The following is a 19,903-nucleotide window of genomic DNA, read 5'->3' as shown; positions in this document are numbered from 1 at the left end:
ATAATTTAACCGCTTTTAGTGTTTGAAAATGTGTTGTGTTGTTTGGCAGCTTCTCTTTTAGCAACACTTTAACAATGAAGAGCTGGGAGAATAGGGATGCAGTGGTGAAAATTTCCCAGTCTTCCCAGATATGCAGTTTTAGCTGTTGAGCACAGCGGGGTTCTTGGAGACTGTTGCCCACAAAAACACTTGCGCAGGCTGTCACCGCACCAGCAGCAGAATCATTGATAGGAAACGGGATGGGTCTGTGCTTTACCTTGTTTACATCAAATTCTGACCCTACCTAAATCTTTCAGAATATATTGAAAGTAACCAGACCAGGCAGTGTTTTTAGAATCTTTTATTTACATTTGGTTAGTGAATGTGTGAATTGCAGCCTCGGTTTCCTGTTGTTAGCTGACAGGAGTTTCAGCTGGTGTGGTTTTTCTGCTGCTACAGAATCTCCTTCATATGCGGTGCATTCAGAGAACAGCAAGTATCATTTTGTTGTAACGAGTGGTTGTTCGAGTCACTTTTGCCTTCCTTTCATCTCAAAATATAAAAAACGGGTGTTGCACATTCATTATGCGAGTTAGTGACCTTTCACTTGTGCAGACTCAGTGTTGGAGGGCTTGTTGGTGCACTTTAGTGTCAGTAGATGGCAGCACCAGACTATGGTTCCTTGGGACCCGTCACTCAGGAGGACGTGGCTGATTTTTCTTTTTTTTTCTCCCCATTGACTCATCACACGCAAGAAAACTTGCACACACAGACACACACGCCTGGTGCTAAAACTCACCCATCCTGCTATATCAGCTTCTTGTTAAAGATTAGACTTGCTCCAAATTACAACTTAAGTCATTTATATGCTTTTAGATCAGTAATAGTTACCACATGCCATACGGTAATATTACAGGTACCAGTGGTGAATTTTGGTATTGCAACAACAACAACAACAAAATCCCCCGCTGCATTGACTGTTGACAGAAAATCTTCTAATGTGACAAATCCAAATTATATCTGTGTTTTAAGATTTTACAAGGTTTTATATTTGAAAAACTTCCTCATAGCCAAAAAAGTTTCTTTTTCTACAGGGAGTGCAGAATTATTAGGCAAGTTGTATTTTTGAGGAATAATGTTATTATTGAACAACAACCATGTTCTCAATGAACCCAAAAAACTCATTAATATCAAAGCTGAATGTTTTTGGAAGTAGTTTTTAGTTTGTTTTTAGTTTTAGCTATTTTAGGGGGATATCTGTGTGTGCAGGTGACTATTACTGTGCATAATTATTAGGCAACTCAACAAAAAACAAATATATACCCATTTCAATTATTTATTTTTACCAGTGAAACCAATATAACATCTCCACATTCACAAATATACATTTCTGACATTCAAAAACAAAACAAAAACAAATCAGCGACCAATATAGCCACCTTTCTTTGCAAGGACACTCAAAAGCCTGCCATCCATGGATTCTGTCAGTGTTTTGATCTGTTCACCATCAACATTGCGTGCAGCAGCAACCACAGCCTCCCAGACACTGTTCAGAGAGGTGTACTGTTTTCCCTCCTTGTAAATCTCACATTTGATGATGGACCACAGGTTCTCAATGGGGTTCAGATCAGGTGAACAAGGAGGCCATGTCATTAGTTTTTCTTCTGTTATACCCTTTCTTGCCAGCCACGCTGTGGAGTACTTGGACGCGTGTGATGGAGCATTGTCCTGCATGAAAATCGTGTTTTTCTTGAAGGATGCAGACTTCTTCCTGTACCACTGCTTGAAGAAGGTGTCTTCCAGAAACTGGCAGTAGGACTGGGAGTTGAGCTTGACTCCATCCTCAACCCGAAAAGGCCCCACAAGCTCATCTTTGATGATACCAGCCCAAACCAGTACTCCACCTCCACCTTGCTGGCGTCTGAGTCGGACTGGAGCTCTCTGCCCTTTACCAATCCAGCCACGGGCCCATCCATCTGGCCCATCAAGACTCACTCTCATTTCATCAGTCCATAAAACCTTAGAAAAACCAGTCTTGAGATATTTCTTGGCCCAGTCTTGACGTTTCAGCTTGTGTGTCTTGTTCAGTGGTGGTCGTCTTTCAGCCTTTCTTACCTTGGCCATGTCTCTGAGTATTGCACACCTTGTGCTTTTGGGCACTCCAGTGATGTTGCAGCTCTGAAATATGGCCAAACTGGTGGCAAGTGGCATCTTGGCAGCTGCACGCTTGACTTTTCTCAGTTCATGGGCAGTTATTTTGCGCCTTGGTTTTTCCACACGCTTCTTGCGACCCTGTTGACTATTTTGAATGAAACGCTTGATTGTTCGATGATCACGCTTCAGAAGCTTTGCAATTTTGAGACTGCTGCATCCCTCTGCAAGATATCTCACTATTTTTGACTTTTCTGAGCCTGTCAAGTCCTTCTTTTGACCCATTTTGCCAAAGGAAAGGACGTTGCCTAATAATTATGCACACCTGATATAGGGTGTTGATGTCATTAGACCACACCCCTTCTCATTACAGAGATGCACATCACCTAATATGCTTAATTGGTAGTAGGCTTTGGAGCCTATACAGCTTGGAGTAAGACAACATGCATGAAGAGGGTGATGTGGACAAAATACTCATTTGCCTAATAATTCTGCACTCCCTGTATGAGTGACATCCTGAGCTAAAGTCTGTTGGCCATTGAAGAGAAAAAAGAGAGAAAAAAATAACATAGAAATAAACCCAGAAGCAAAACCAATCATCTTTGAGCCCACTGACTCATTTTTGAATTTTCTTCAGATGAACATTTCACAAACATGCTCTAAAGATAATTCATCACTGGGAGCTGATCTATTTAATCTATTTAATCTATTGAAAATAGAGTTTCACTTTATCATAATTGTCATGTTATTTTCTGACAATAGTCCAGCCTATGTGTTATCTGGCCTGAATTCAAAAGATCCTTGAGTTCCATCTCTGGCAGGACTTTTGATAGGCTGAGTACAGACTGGACCATGCTCTATACCTCTCTTGTTGTGGCTGTTGCTACTAGCTATTGACCTCCAGGGGCAGCTGACAGGTTCCCGGCTGCATCAGTGGCGTGTGGCTTGGGCAGTGGCTGATGCAAAAACTTGGGTGTTAGTGGGAAGTTGCTGACATCTGTAGAGGAAGCAGAGTCTGGGGTCTGAGTCACCTATTCAGGTGGTTGAGTTGCTTCACCTGTTTTGTTGCGCTGTAGAGCTGCTCTTCACCCTCCCTTTCTGTGCGTGGAGCTATGTATACACAGAGTGGTAACCCCTGCTCTGAAGATTTAAGCATAAACATTGCTCAGCAGAAACAAACTCAAGGACTGTTTGTATAGCAGCTGATCTAGCACGCTAGAGTTTGTCAACCCTGAACATAGCTCTTCAGTATCTGTAAACTAGCATCTCTGTGTCTGTAAGTTCTCAAATTGTACATTCAAAAACTGTTTCCTCAGAGGCCACATCCTCTGGCCCTATGGATATAGGGAGTAAATATAACTGGGACTGTTTATTCAAAGCCTGTTAATTTAAAGGATTGTTTTTTGATTGCTTATTCAAAGCAGAGAGCAAATCCTATTAAGACTTTAGCTGCTTCTCAAAAACTGGCCTTATTGGAGACTGTCATTCCCAGGGCCTCCCAAGAGGCTGAGTTTCAGCCTTCTGCTGACTCTGGACTCCTGGAGACTAAGAAGCCAACACAACCTGCATTACCTGGAAACTCTGCCTTGCCATCTCAGCTGTCTGAGCAATTAGTTTCTGCTGAGAGCCCGAGCGCGTTGACCCAGCCGTCTCCGTCCTCTTCTGGAAGCTTCCGTGAACTCATTTAGCCAGCTGAGGATTGCACCTTGCTGTCACGGCCTGGGCAGAGCCAATGCCCTGAACAGCTCCAGCCAGCATTACCACTGCCAGATTTTTCTGTGCCTGCTGGTTCCATTTCATCGCTGGAGAACCATGCCAGCTGTCTGCCATGTGGGACACCTTGCCAGCCAGAGGTGGTGGACGAGGCGTGCGGGGGGTCCTTGAATGCCGGAAGAGGGGGAACAGCCGGGTGAAGGGCTGCTCCTGCCGGAAGTGGTGGAGGAGCCACTCCAACCAGACGGTGGAGGTGTGGGTGTAGATCTCCCTTAAATAAAGAACATCAGCTAAAAGTCACATTGTGAATGTTGAAACCTGCAGAAACACAGACAGGTGAGTGTGTCACCTGTGACAGTGATCCAGCTGGATGGAGACTCTCCATGACCGCTGATGTCACACTTGTAGAGGCCTTCATCAGACCTGGAAACATGCTGGATGGTCATGTGACCTGTAGGCTCCTCCCTGATGAGGGAGCCATCTTTATAGAAAGCAGCTGGGAGGTTGGAGGGAGTGGTCTTTGTTTTACAGAGCAGAGTGACGTCATCTCCCTCCATCACAGGGAGGACAGGACTCTGCAGGATCACTGATCCACCTCAACACAGAGACAAACTACAGCATTTCATCCATTTACACACAGCTTCATCAACACTAACTCCACACACTCAGCTTACCAGTGACTGTCAGGTTAACCATGTTACTGATGGGACCCTCTCTGGACTCACACCAGTAAACTCCACTGTGCCATTCATAGATGTTACAGATGGAACCAGACCACCTTACCCAGTCAGCTCCACACTGAGTCCTCTGTTGTTTGTTTGTGTTTCTCCTCAGCAGAGCTGTCGTCCTCCTCACAGCTCAGACATAAACTCTCCTCCGAAGAACTGAGAGCTGCTGGGACTCACAGTCAGACGAGCTGTGAGGGTTAAAATTAAAATGTTTCATTACTTGCAAAAAGGAATATAAAAATATTAAACAAAAGCCTAAACAGTAAAAATTAGATTTTGTTTCGCTCAGTGAAAAACAAACAATCATCTAGGAACTGGATTGGTTTTTGACTCCTCAATCATCCTTTTAAGCGCATTAAGACTAAACATCATATTTAAAGAAGTTTACTGACCTTGAATTGTTGTCCAGCAAAGTACTGAAATCAAAAGTAGGAAGAAAGGACATTTAGATTAGAATATGAAAGAATATCAACAACACATTGTGTGCAGATCCAATATGTGATTTAAAAATTTGAAAGCTGCATTTGAAATTGTTGACAGTATTAGTGTGACCCTGGGATGCAATTTTATTATAAGTGGCTGGGAGCTGCAGCACAAGAAGGTAATTCATTGCCTGTTATGTGTTAATCATTCATGTGTAACTGCTCACATGTAAACACTTTGTTGAGAATGTAATTATTTCACTTCAGTTCAGCTTCTGCGCTCTATGATCACAGCTGTCAGCATCTGGAGAAAAGTCACAATCACAGATGATGGTTTTCCCAACACAGCGTGGAACTGTTGTTTTTTCTTCAGAGTTTATCGACACTTCAGCACAAATTTGTGTCTTTGTGCCTTCAAGGTTGTTATTTCACTTGCTTTGTCATGGTTGTGTGGCGGCATGAAGAACATAGACACAACTTGTAGCTCTGATCATGAAGACCTGTGTCCACTTTAAAGGTCAGCTGATGTAATAACTGACTCATTTCTGTGGATTTCACTGGTTAACATGGAAGAAACTTTAATCTGCTGTTACATCAGCCTGACTTCTTGTTCATGTGTCCTCCATCATCAGTGATTAACACAGCAGACAATAAAAGTTCAATGTTTAAAAGAAAGATGTTCTTTACTTGCAGAGTAGAGTTGCTTCCTTCATTGTCCTCTTGACTGATATGACCGTTTCATTCTTTATGTTATATAGATTAAGCCCCACCCTCTTCCCGCACGTTTTCCACCCCATATGTAGAATGTGTGCCAACATATCTGATATTTACACAGTTTCTTCTGTTTAAAAAAATAATGGATTTGTGCAGCAGCTCCTTTTGTAGTAAAAACTGAGAAGTGGGGAGACTAAGTGATGCAGCTTTGATGAGACATTCTACCATTCTTTCTTTAAAGTGATGTTTTAGTTGCCCAACACATTGGGGCCCCTTTTTTGGAGACCGTTCTCTGTCCACTAAAGGTCCATGAGTCACTTTTTGCAAGCTGTTACTGCACCAGCAGCCTAAACCACTGATCCAAGGTGGGGTGGATCCATGCTTTCATGTCATTTACACTAAATTCTGCCCCTAACATTTGAATTTCTCAGCACACTTTGAGACTCATAAGACCAGGACGTGATTTTAGAATCTTTTTTATATTTGGTGAGCCTGAGTGAATTTTAGCCTCGGTTTCCTGTTCTTAGCTGACAGCAGTTTCAGCCAGTGTGGTCTTCTGCTGCTGTAGCACATCTGCCTCAAGGTTTTACATCCTGTGTGCTCAGAGATGCTCTTTTACCTACTTGTGGCACAAGAGAGAGCGGTTAATGGATTTACTGGTGCTTTCAGTGGTGCTCACTGTTGATCTTTGCTCTAGTCTTTGTCTGTATGACAAAAAAGAAACTCAGTCTGGGTAATCTGCATTTTTAGTTAGTTGTTCTTCTGTGAAGTGATATGTAAATTGTCATTTTTCATTTATTGCTATAGTTTACTGTGCTCTGTGACCACTAGAGGAAAACACATTTTAATGTTTCATTGTGCAAGCTAAGAAAGTTAAAGTGTTTTTTAGAAAGCAGAGTCCTTGAACTTTTTGGACCTTCTTTACCTGAGCGTGCCTGAGCCTAGAAGCAATGCAGGTTGGGCCTGTTTGTACTTTGATGGGAAACAATCTGGGAATACCAGGTGTGTAAAAGTGCTGTTTAAAATCATATCAGGCCACCTTCCACTAGAGGGCAGTTTTACATAAACAGAAGTGAATTTGAGGCATCTGCTGTCAGTTTCACCAAAATGCTTAGAAGAAAACTTTGGGCATAAATGCAGTTAACTGGCAGCCTAAACAAGTTCCCATGTCTGAAAAACATTTAAATCTATTTTTTAAAGAGTTTCACTTTATCATCTTATGTATTTTGTTTTACACTGAAACAGAAAGACACAGTTGTATAAAGCTTACAGTCAAATATCATATTCATGAACTGCATTTCACTCCTCCCAGAACCTTAAATGACTACTTTAAAGAGCATTTTTCTACAAATACATGAGTCCTGCAAGTGAGCAATAAGTAGTTTAAAAGAACTAAAGACAGATGTGAAGAAGGATTTTTCTTTTTTTCCACGCTCAATCAGTTTTACCCCCTCACAGCCATCTTTGGCAACTCATTAAGGGTTAGGATTGTTCTGCCTGTTTGGAAACCCCAATTTGAAAACCTTTGGACTGAAAAGGTGCATGTTTAGTAGTGATGTGACGTTCTGTATCGAGGCTTCGAAGCGTGTGTCGAGTAATGGAGGGGGCGTTTCCGCGAAGCGCGTATCGAGGCTTGCTTCATTTATGGGAGGAGCTGAAAATGATGACGTCCGAAGCCTCGCTGCCCGGCTGTACCACGTGACTGGTTCAGGAAGCAGTTCGAACTTTGCCGCAAATAATCATTTTCCATACTGCTAGCATAAATATACACAGTATACTGCCATCACTACAATATAGATGTTTTACACACTCCTTTTGTTGTTGACATTTACAGGCTGTGTGCAAAATGCCACACTCTTCAAATTCATGCCAACTAATATTTTTACGTCCAGTAGGTGTCCTGCTAGAGCAAATGAAGCTTCAAGAAGCTTCGCGTTGGGGTGAACCAATTGGATGGAAAGCTTCAGTGCTTCATGAGGCTTCATCTGCCCATCACTAATGTTTAGTAGGTTACAGTAAAAACAACAACAACAAGCAAGGACTCTCTACAAGTTGCAAATGGCCTGAAAATAACGTCTCAAATTTAATTTCTTCAAATCAAAGCTATTCAAACGCACACATACACACTTTGTTCTCAGTCTTTATTTTCCAGCTTTGAATGATTCATGCTTTAGACTGGCGTTGAGGTGAAGTTTTAATTGTTTCTTTCTTTGTTATCTGGGCCCTGTTTCAGGAAGCCGGTTTGGAAAACTCAGAGTGAAAAACGACACTCACGGTTGAGTAACCCCGAACTGTCCAACTCGGAATATTCCGTTTCAGAAAGGCTGATAACAATTAGTTCAATCAAGGCGGAGTTGCTTTAACCCCAAGTGAAGCGCGCGGACGAGGATACATAAAGCCCTGATAAGCGGAGCACAGATTAAGCGAGTCACCATGGAGACGGAGGGAAAGAAGGCGCGGTCAATGTATTTCACAGCGCTTGAGGCCGAAATGCTGATGGCAGCATATGCCGATAACATGCAAATTCCGCGGAAAAAAGTAACACAGCGACAGCTGCAAAAGAAAGTGAGCATGCATGGCAAAACATAGCCGACAGAGTCAATGCGTGAGTGTTAATTTAAACATTGATCTAGGGATTTCCACCCATTTAACACGTTATTTTATCATATGTTATTTTATTTGTTATTTTATACATTTTATTTTGTGATGTGATGTGAGCGCAGGTGCAACCCAACAGGCCCCAAACGTGCCTGGCAGCAAGTAAAAATGAAATATAAAAATATAGTCCAAACAGGTAAGGTGTAATTGTATTATGAGCCATAGTGCTTGGTCTGTTTGTCCGATGTAAATCAATTGCAGTTAGAGGTTACATTAATTTTCTGTCTGTAAGCACTTATTGAAATTATCTGAGCACATTACAAGTACATATTTGCTTACTCTGTATGCTCAAATGTGACCCGTTATAGCCAACAGAAAAAAAGCGGAGGCCCGAAAAACAGGTGGGGGTCCTCCACCACCACCACCACTCACAGAGGCTGAGCAGTTGGCCCTCAGCCAAAACAGTGGGCGCCCTGTGGCCGAAGGCATCTCTGCGGGGACATCCTCTGAGTCAATAACCCCGCAAGACACAAGTGCCTACATAGGGGGTAAATTCAAAATAATACATGATGTGCATACATCCTTTCTTCACAGTCACCTTTGCAGTGCTGCTCATTCATTTGATAAACTCTTTACCATAATGGATTATTTTGTAGTGAAGTTATTTTCCTACTGATTTTGCCTTGCCTCAGTCTTGGTTGTCTTTGAGAGCATAATGACAATGAAGTGTAAGCTGATTGGTATGTTTGTTAATTGCCATTTGGTCCCTTGTTATAAGTGACCTGTATAAACCTCATATTCTATCAGTTGATGGTGATGGTGTACTGCATCTGGTGCAGCCTCCTGTTGAGCCAGACCAACATGTAATACTCCACAGATTATATGAGTTTACAGTAGAACAGCAATGTTGTTTATTTCTTTACTACAGGAAAATAATGAAGAAACATTGACAGCTGTTACAGAGGAGGAAGCAACAGAGACACTTTATGAGGTTTACATCTTGTAATACTTTGTGTACAGGAAATACAGGCGACCAATAAAGCCAGTTGAACAAAAAATCTGTTTATTCTTCTTTCAACATGTTGAGGTGATGGGTCAAAGGAAATGATTGTGACATATGGTGTCTCTGACTGCTCTTCCATCTTGTATGTCCGTGGGAGGGTCAGGATGTTCATGGTTTGGATCACTGCTGATGTTTGGTTCAGAAGGACAGTGTTCTCCTCTAATTGTGGCAATGTTGTGAAGAATCACACATGCCACAATAATGTCACATGCCCTTTCTGGGGTGACCCTGAGTCTTTGCAGGCACTGGAACCGGGCCTTAAGCATTCCGATAGTCATTTCAACTCTGGCTCTTGTCCTGCAATTAGCCAGATTATATCGCTGCTGTGGGCCCGGTTCAGGGTCAGGGTAAGGGGTAAGCAAATAGGGTAAACATGGATACCCCCTATCACCAAGCAAGTAGCCAGTGAACTCTCCTAAGACAGAAGGATACACTTCAGTTCAAATGTCCCTGAAGCAATTGGTCTTTATATATTTTAAAGTATTTTCAACTCACCATGTCCAAATTTTGTGCTCAGTGTACATTCACGGAATATTTGTGAGTCATGAACAGAGCCTGGCCACTTGGCTTCCACATTTGTGATAATGTTGGCAGCATCATATATGATCTTCACAGTGCAGAGAACACAAATTAGCATCCATTACTATGATGAAATAATTTGTTAGTTTGACATGCTACAGGGAACTATGTACCTGTACATTAATGCTGTGGAAAGACTTCCTGTTCACATAGTCTCCTTCATTTACTGAAGGAGCAATAATTGGAATGTGAGTACCATCTATACAGCCAATCACGCCTGGGAACCCTGAAAATAAATGTAAAATTTAAGTAGTAGTCCAAGTATCACCACATCATAAATTAAGTTTTGTTCATCCTGATACCTGCAATTTTGTGGCATCCCTCTTTGATGAATCTTGTGGGTCTGTGACCGGGGAACACCACAAACGAGTACAGGAGACGTTTCAGTGCAACTGTAACATTCCTGACTGCCCGACAGACGGTAGCCTTGGAAACGTGCTCAGCGTCACCAATATTATACAGAAAGCTCCCGTTTGCAAGAAACCGAAGTGCAATACAAATAATATGCAATGAACTGAGAGCATGTCCGCGATGTGTCACATGCGTAATATATGGCCTGAGGATGTTATCCAAATAACTTATTGATTGTGCTGAGAAACGGTAACGTTCGCACAGAAGATCATCAGGAAATGATAAAATGTCCAAACGCGCTCTGATCACTCTCTCCCGGCGGAGAGCTCTGCGGAGAATTTGGGCTTCACGATCTACTGGCTCTTCAAGGAAGTGGCACGCCATGTCTGACACTTCCTACTGTCAGGTTTCCGACAAAGGGGCGGAGACAGTCAGGGTTAGTTGTAGTAAACCTGCTAGGGGGCAGGTTAGCTTCACGGAGTGTGTCGTCATAGTGACTCACTCAGGCTGCAGCTGAACTCGCTTTGTGAAACCGAAAACCCAGAGTTTTCGTTAACTCAGGGTATACTTACTCAGTTTTTCCACTAAACCGGCTTCCTGAAACAGGGCCCTGCTCCAAACCGAGCCGTGTTGTCATGTTTCGGCTGTTTGCAGGCAGGAATTGGACCCAAACGCAGACTCACTGGAAACAGGACTGAACTCAAAATGGCAGCTTTTATTGCTGAACACAAAACCTAAACTGGGAAGCCGCTAACAAAACACACACAGGGAGCCACAGTGCAAAACATATAGCATAAAGACAATCACTACACTGACACAGAGAAACACAGGGCTTACATACACTGGGACATAATCAGGGAATGGAAAACAGGAGGGAGACACAGCTGGGAGAGATTGGGGCTAACGAGACAGGTTGAGCAAAGCTGGACACACAAAAATGAGACACATACCTTCACAATAAAACAGGAAACAATACACAAGGACGCAGACTAAGAAACACTGACTTTACATAGGCAGAACTAAACCTAAACCAGAATAAGCTTGAACATAGAACATCATCATCATCATCATCATCATCAAAAAGATCAAGAAAATAACCACAAATATGAAAACTCAAAATACTGGGTCAAAACTGACCCATGACACGTGTATCTGTTGGCCATAACTATTCAGTTTCCTGTCAGACGTCTTTATGAAACTCACAAAACCACATGAGAAGAACAACAAGGGAGACGAAAGTTTACTGATCCTGCAGAGAAACCAGATCAGTGCTGAGAAGACACCAGCAGGGCCCCACATTTAGAAATAAAATATATAACTGGCCTTAAATACACAGCATCACATTGATATATTAGTTATATTCTCTCTTAACTACATGTTGCTGAAGGCACATTTGTTTGTTTTTTCTTTGTTTTTGCAGGTTCTTCACATAAAAATCTTCATGAGGTGCTTTGAGGACTCGGCGAGACCTGCAGCTGCATCTCAGTGGCTGGACTGGTGAAATGCTTCACTTCGGAGTAGATGACGTCTGGCTCTCTTGGAAACTCTGGACATACAAACACAGACAGATCAAACAATGTGAGGATAAGCACCTGTGTACAAAACCAGGCCTGCTTCTTATGTTTATAGATAGTAAACTGACAGAATGGGGAAATGTCAGTGAACACGTGTGGTCAATACCCTAAAGGCCTTTTCTCTAGACTTAAAGGTTTTTTTAATCTAATATCCAACTTCAGAAATTTACATTAAAAGTCTTACTACATTCTGTCATGAATGAGCTTTTAATCTGAAAGAACCCCACCAGGAAATGTTTAGTTTGGTAGCAGAGAGTCTGAGCAGAGAGGGGACTCTGAAGCTGTCACTATTAGCATTAACCTGAAGTCATCATGTGAGCTGTTGAAGCATTAAATCCTCTCCGTGATTATTTTGCCCAGCAGCCTTTAAGTGATTATCACCTTTACTGTGACTATCTACAGTAACTTGGTTGGTTTCATTGGTCATTGATCTCTAATCCAGTTTAATTTAACCTGTTCTGAAGCTTTTAGGACCTCAAATGACTTTCAGTGTTAAACATTAAGTAAGTTTTATGCAAACATATACCGGTAATAGAATATGTTGTACATAACACACACAGCTCCTACATATAGACTCAAGATGAAAACTGAATAGTTTCTGGGGCCTTGTGTCTATTAAAAAACAAAAACACAATGCAGCATGCTAAAGTGTTACTTAGCCAGCAGTAAAAATGTGTCTTTGTAGGAAAAACAGCTGTGACAGAAAAAAATGACCCACTATTGGCGGTTACACCAGTGCTGAGTCAGCGTGCTACTTTTACTTTGGTGCTTGGAGCACATTTTGCTAAATTTATACTCTTATAGCTTCACTTATGTTGAAGCTTCTTTCAGTCGTTTCCTTATTCACAAGGGGTCGCCATAGCAGATACACCTGTTTCCTTGGACCCACACTTTGTCACACTGCAGAGACATTATCTTTTGCACTGTGGCGTGAAATCATTCTTAGTAACCACACACGAGTTCAGTGTAAACTACGGGGCGAAGCTGCAGATGTTGTTGTTTCACATGCAGAGTTTAAAACATGCAAAACTGTTAATGTTAGTGTAGGACACTTGGAGATGTAGAAAACACATGGTTCATTTATTCATTTAAATTTATATTATACTATTGTTTTGCATGTTATTTGATCAAAAGTGCAATAAAGAGTTATATTTTTTTGTTGCTCAGATCAAAGCAACAAAAAAGCATCCCTGACAGAATACCCTGAGGGAGACAGTTGAATGCCTTCTCCAGGTCTACAAAACACATGAAGACTGGTTGAGGAAACTCTGACACGCGCATGTAAAAATCCTCGAGAGGATAAAGAGGTCTACACTGTGCCTCCTGCATCTGACGTTTTACTAATAAACTGACTCTTATTTCCCTGGAATGGACTTTCCCAGGGAGGCTGATTAAAGTGATCTCCTATACTGAGCATGCTCAATATCAGCATCTCTCCACCTGCACTGTGCATTGTGTGAGCAGAATACCATCATCCCGTATGCTTTGAGAAAGACCAAAAGTCTTTTTCCATGAAATATTAATGATCAGTAAGACATTTGCTCTTAGATCTGTTGTTTGTGCAGAAAACAGTGAGTATGTGTGTTTAACAGCTCTGCAGTAAAGCTGCAGAAACTGGAAACTGGACGACCACAGAGCTGCTAGTTTCTGTTAAACACAGGCTGAAAAACACTGTTCAGCATGTGAAGAACAACACTTACATTGAAAGGCTGCGACTAAGTTTTGAAAAATACATCACTAAAACAAGTTAGCTACGCTAGTGTGAAAGGTGGGCTGCACACCAGACATGTCTCCAGTCCTTCAGAAATAGAGACAGACAACTAAACTCTATGTGGGAAGTAAAGTTAGTTTTAAAATATATCATCCATGAAAACAGCTCTGTGATGATTTCTGCCACTCAGAAGATTAAAATCCTTCAACCAGAATGCTAAATTTATACATATTCCACCTGCCATTCTCTCTCAAGAAACACCATCAGATCTAATTGTGGATGTGGTCCCTGCTGGTGAATAAGGAATTTAATTTATTAGTTGTACTACAAGAAGTCATTCTGTGAGCTTTTGAAAGCCTGAAAGAGAAAAAAAAAAACTGAGTGTGAATCTCACCTTCAAGTTGACTGTGACTGGTTTGCTCCATCAAAAGAAACATTAACACCACTACAACCACGAGACAGACCGACGCAGCAGTCACCACCATGGGGAGAAGAGAGTAACAATCCAGAGAGGTCAATGTAGAGGTGGCTGCAGGAGGAGCTGTGGCTGCAGGTGGAGGTGTAGCTGCAGACAGAGGTGTAGATGCAGGTAGAGGTGAAGATGCAGGTGGAGGTGAGGATGTAGGTCCAGATGTATTTTTCTCATTCAGCTCCTGTTATGTTTATCTCCACCTCATCACGCCCTGTCCTTTTGGATACTTTCTCTCCTGTTTCACTACCTGAGCTGGTAAAACTAGTGAATTCAGTGAAAGCATCCTCTTGTCCACTTGACATTGTACCTGCATCATTATTCAAAAATGTCTTCCAGGTTATTGGTCCATATGTGCTCACTCTAATCAACCCTTCACTGGCGTCTGGTATAGTTCCGATCTATTTTAAAAATGCTGCTATTCTCCCACTTTTAAAAAAACCTCAGCTAGACCCCTCTCTTTGGAGCAGCTACAGACCAATCTCTAAATTACCGTTAATCGCTAAGCTTCTAGAAAAGGTTGTGGCTAGGCAACTTATAGCGGCTCTGGACAAACATAACATTTGCGATAAGTTTCAGTCCTGCTTTCGCAGAGCTCACTCCACAGAAACAGCCCTTCTTAGGGTCTCAAGTGACATCCATCCATCCATCCATTCGCTTCCGCTTATCCTTTTCAGGGTCGTGGGGGGTGCTGGAGCCTATCCCAGCTGTCATAGGGCAAGAGGCAGGGTACACCCTGGGCAGGTCGCCAGTCTGTCGCAGGGCCAACACACAGGGACAGACAACCATTCGCACTCACATTCACTCGCACATTCACACCTAGTGGCAATTTGGATTTTCCAATTAACCTATCCCCACAAGCTGCATGTCTTTGGACGGTTGGAGGAAGCCGGAGTACCCGGAGGGAACCCACACAAACACGGGGAGAACATGCAAGTGACATTTTGATGAATAATGATGCAGGAAGATGCTCGGTCCTACTTATGTTGGACCTAACATCGGCTTCTGACACTGTTGACCACCACATCCTCCTCGAAAGGCTTAAGCATTAGGTTGTTGTATCGGGTACTGCCTTGAAGTGGTTCTCCTCATATCTACATAACCGATCTTTTTTCTGTGGTGGTCTCCGATTTTAGGTCATCCTCTACCTCCCTTACTTGTGGTGTCCCTCAGGGTTCGGTTTTGGGGCCTTTATTGTTCTTAATATATCTTCTCCCCCTCCAGCATATAATGGGCTCTTTTGAGGACATTTCTTATCACTGTTATGCTGATGATATTCAGTTGTACATCTCTTTTAAGCCCCAGGAGTTATCTAAGCTTCAGCTTTTAAATGACTGCTTAGATTTCATCAAACGTTGGATGGCTGTAAATTTTCTCCAACTGAACGAGGGGAAAACTGAAGTCCTCATATGTGCTCCGGACAGATTTTTATCCCAGATAGTGAAAGCCCTTGGTCCTCTCTCACTCTATGTTAAAATCCTCTATTAGGAATTTAGGTGTCACTTTTGACTCGACTCTCACATTGGATGGGCATGTGAAATCTCTGGTTCGGTCTTGTTTTCATTTAAGAAATGTTGCTAAGTTAAGCCCTATTTTATCTCGCCCTGAACTGGAGATAGCTATACATGCATTTATTTCCTCACGCTTGGACTATTGTAACTCTGTTTATGTGTCTAAGCAAAGGTTCTCTGGATCGTCTGCAGGTTGTGCAAAATGCTGCAGCTGGGCTGTTGACAAAATCCTCCAAGTATTCACATGTGACACTGTTGCTATTTCAGCTACACTGGCTTCTTGTTGAATTTAGAGTACATTTTAAGATCCTGGTCTTGACATTTAGAGCCTTGCATGGACTGGCACCAGCCTACATCTCCGATCTGCTACAGCCCTATGTCCCTTGCAGGTCCCTGAGGTCATCTGATCAGGGCTTACTTGCTATAAAACAGACTAAGATGAGAACTAAGGGTTACAGAGCTTTTGCCACTGTGGCCCCGAGACTGTGGAACTCTCTCCCTCATACATTAAGAACTGTGGACTCGGTAGTTGTTTTTAAAAAACAACTCAAAACTCACCTTTTTAAAACTGCTTTTGGTTAAATTTCTGCCTGTTTTATATTGTCTGTTTTACCCTTTTATTGTTTGTTACCTTATGTGCAGCACTTTGTGACTCTGTCTGAAAGTGCTATATAAATAAAATTGTATTTATTTATTTCTGTAGATGTAGGCGGTGCTGTGGCTGCAGGTGGTACTCATGATATACACTCAACAAAAATATAAACGCAACACCTTTGTTACTGCTCCCATTCCCCATGGGATGGACGTAGAGACCTAAAATTCATTCCAGATACACAATATAACCATCCCTCCCAAACAGTGGTCACAAATCAGTCCAAATGTGTGGTAGTGGGCACATCTGCCATATTGAGATAATCCATCCCACCTCACAGGTGTGCCACATCAGGATGCTGATCTGACATCATGAGTAGTGCACAGGTGTACCTCAGACTGCCCACAACAGAAGGCCACCCTGGAATGTGCAGTTTTTTGCGCTATTGGGGGTCTGGGGACCCAGAACCGGTCAGTATCTGGTGTGACCACCATTTGCCTCATGCAGTGCAACACATCGTCGCATGGAGTCTATCAGATTGTCAATTGTGGCCTGTGGAATGTTGGTCCACTCCACTTCAATGGCTGTGCGAGGTTGTTGGATATTCGTGGGAACTGGTACACGCTGTCGTAAACGCCGGTCAAGCACATCCCGAACATGCTCAATGGGTGACATGTCCGGTGAGTATGCTGGCCATGCAAGAACTGGGACATTCTCAGCTGCCATCTGCCCTGAACAATGTGAACCATGATTCATCCGTGAAGCGCACACCTCTCCAACGTGCCAGACGCCATCGAATGTGAGCATTTGCCCACACAAGTCTGTTACGGCGACGAGCTGGAGTCAGGTCAAGACCCCGATGAGGACGACGGGCATGCAGTTGAGCGTCCCTGAGACGGTTTCTGACAGTTTTTGCAGAAATTGTTTGGTTGTGCAAACCAATTGTTCCAGCAGCTGTCTGGGTGGCTGGTCTCAGATGATCTTGGAGGTGAACCTGCTGGATGTGGAGGTCCTGGGCTGGTGTGGTTACACGAGGTCTGCGGTTGTGAGGCTGGTTGGATGTGCTGCCATATTCTCTGAAACGCCTGTGGAGACGGCTTATGGTTGAGAAATGAACATTCAATGCACGGGCGACAGATCTGGTTGACATTCCTGCTGTCAGCATGCCAGTTGCACGCTCCCTCATTGCTTGTGGCATCTGTGGCATTTTGCTGTGAGACAAAACTGCACATTCCAGGGTGGCCTTTTGTTGTGGGCAGTCTGAGGTACACCTGTGCACTACTCATGATGTCAGATCAGCATCCTGATGTGGCACACCTGTGAGGTGGGATGGATTATCTCAATATGGCAGATGTGCCCACTACCACACATTTGGACTGATTTGTGACCACTGTCTGGGAGGGATGGTTATATTGTGTATCTGGAATGAATTTTAGGTCTCTACGTCCATCCCATGGGGAATGGGAGCAGTAACAAAGGTGTTGCGTTTATATTTTTGTTGAGTGTATTATACTCATATAAATCAACCTAAAATGGGAAATAAATTAAAAATAAATTCAATGTAGTCAGAGCTGCCATCCTAACCATCCAAGAACAAAGAAGATTCGAAGCATAGATTTGTTAGAAATGTTTTAAAAAAGGTTCATTTGGTTACCTTGGTTTGTTTTGCAGAAAAGCACTGAAGTCAGAGCTAAAGAGAAATGACACCTGTATTAGTTTAGACTAGAGTACCTCCCACCAAGAAAAGGAAGTTCAAATGTAACTGAGAAGAGTTCATGTCCACTTTAGTCACTCCTTTATATGAAAAATGAAAGACTAATTTGTAGCTGCCATGTCTAAAATAATGTAGCAGTTTTGTAAAAAAAAAAAAAAAAAAAAAAAAAGCTGTGTGTCTCTGAGTACTCCACAGTGCAAAGACCTGCCTGTTAAGTTAATATACCTCCAAAATAGGTAATTTCTTTATTTTAGATGTAATCCCTGTGTAAATCATGTTGACTGCAGACTATTTATCAAGATAAGCAAAGTTGTTTGAGGTAAACTCAGATACAAATACTGTAAATCAATTTATGGCATCAGAGTGATCAGGGTAAACCCACAGTCTGTTAGGTTTTCACATCACGGCATGAAGCGATATTGACCGAGGACCGACTTACAAAGTCTGCCATTAATTTGCATCATTTTACTAAGTAAAATTAAACATACAGATATAAATCTGTCTTTGAAATATTTGCCTTTTTAAATGTGAACCAGATCAGCCTATCAGTCTGTTTACACTGTGCATTTCTGCTCCCACACCTCTAACACCAAGTCTGTAAAGCTGTTCTTTTAGTGATTACTTCATGTTTTCTGTAGTGGATGCATAAGTAACAGAACCACAACTTTTAACTCGTGTGTCCACTTTTAACGTAAGCTGACATAATAACTAATTCAGTGAAGTCAACTGGAAAGATGCAAAAACTCCTTTTAACCCGCTGCCTGGATCCAGCCTGACTTCTTCTTTATGTCTTCTCCTCCATCATCAGCTATTAGTAGACAGTAAAAGTTCCGAACTATAAAAACAAAGAAATTGTCCACTTACAGAGCAGAGCTGTTTCCTTCATTGTCGCCTTGACTGATGTGACCTTTTTCTTTCTTTTTTGTTAGATACACAAAGTAGGCCCCGCCCTCTGACCCCAAATGTTTGTTTTTTCTCCACATGTGTGTGAAATATAGATTCAAACATTGTGAAACTGCTACATGTCTCACAGCACTGAGCTGCTGCGATGTGATTGGCTCATTAAATACTTGCATTAACAACCAATGCAAAATGTGTAATAAAGTGGTCAATCAGGACAGACTGTGATCAGAATAGTTACTCTTCATAAATGTGCATTTATCTTTGCTTTGAATATTCCTTAAAACTGATAAAGGTACTATCATAAACACTCAAACATGCTGTGCCCTTAAACAGGGGAAATAGTGAGGAGAAGTGAAAGAATGGCACGAACACGCAGCTCTCACTCGTCTGTATTGAGTGAAGGAGAAGACGCGCGAATCCACCTACTGGAGCCCCGAGGCATTACCAATGGATTGACGCACAATCAACCCAGGCAAAACTTTCACTGCTTATCTTCCTCTACCTTCCCACTGCATAATCTATAGAGCACAACAGTCAAAACAACAAATAAAGCAATAATAAAAGCATGACATGAAATATAAGGAACAGAGATGTGCAACTCAAAAACTAATCAAATTTATGATCCACCACAAACATATTGAATAGAAACTCTGCTCATTGAAAGAAGCCTGAAAGAAAAACCTAGGAGTGTGAGTCTCACCTTTGAGTTTCCTTTGAATGTTTCATTCCAGCAAAAGAACCAGTAACTCCAGTACAACTACAACACAGGCTGATTGAGCTGTCAGCAACACAGGGAGACGAGATGAACAGCAGAAGATGTAGGTGGAGGTGTGGATGTAGGTGGAGGTGTGGTGGTGTTTCTCTCTACAACAAAGCAAACACAGTCATTAAGTTGTCGTCACATTGTGAATGTTGAAACCTGCAGAAACACAGACAGGTGAGTGTGTCACCTGTGACAGTGATCCAGCTGGATGGAGACTCTCCATGACCGCTGATGTCACACTTGTAGAGGCCTTCATCAGACCTGGAAACATGCTGGATGGTCATGTGACCTGTAGGCTGCTTCCTGATGAGGGAGCCATCTTTATAGAAAGCAGCCGGGAGCCTGACATCTTGTTCGTGTCTACATCA

General features: G+C 42.3%; 1 long non-coding RNA gene across 1 annotated transcript; it reads right to left on the bottom strand.

Moving 5' to 3' along the window:
• Positions 1 to 11,687: 11,687 nt before the first annotated feature.
• Positions 11,688 to 19,595, bottom strand: LOC147334359 (uncharacterized). Its single transcript, XR_015126081.1, has 3 exons — positions 19,473 to 19,595; positions 13,978 to 14,148; positions 11,688 to 11,844 (listed from the first exon to the last, which is right to left on the bottom strand). It is a non-coding gene; the product is annotated as an uncharacterized LOC147334359 (long non-coding RNA).
• Between the last annotated feature and the right edge of the window lie 308 nt (positions 19,596 to 19,903).

Source organism: Aulonocara sp. 'chitande type north' Nkhata Bay, linkage group LG3 (genome assembly GCF_057382095.1).
Source record: "Aulonocara sp. 'chitande type north' Nkhata Bay isolate Kocher_YH1m ecotype deep benthic linkage group LG3, A_spYH_male_GT1.1, whole genome shotgun sequence".
Lineage (NCBI taxonomy): Eukaryota > Metazoa > Chordata > Actinopteri > Cichliformes > Cichlidae > Aulonocara > Aulonocara sp. 'chitande type north' Nkhata Bay.
This window is presented reverse-complemented; position numbering and strand designations above follow the sequence as displayed.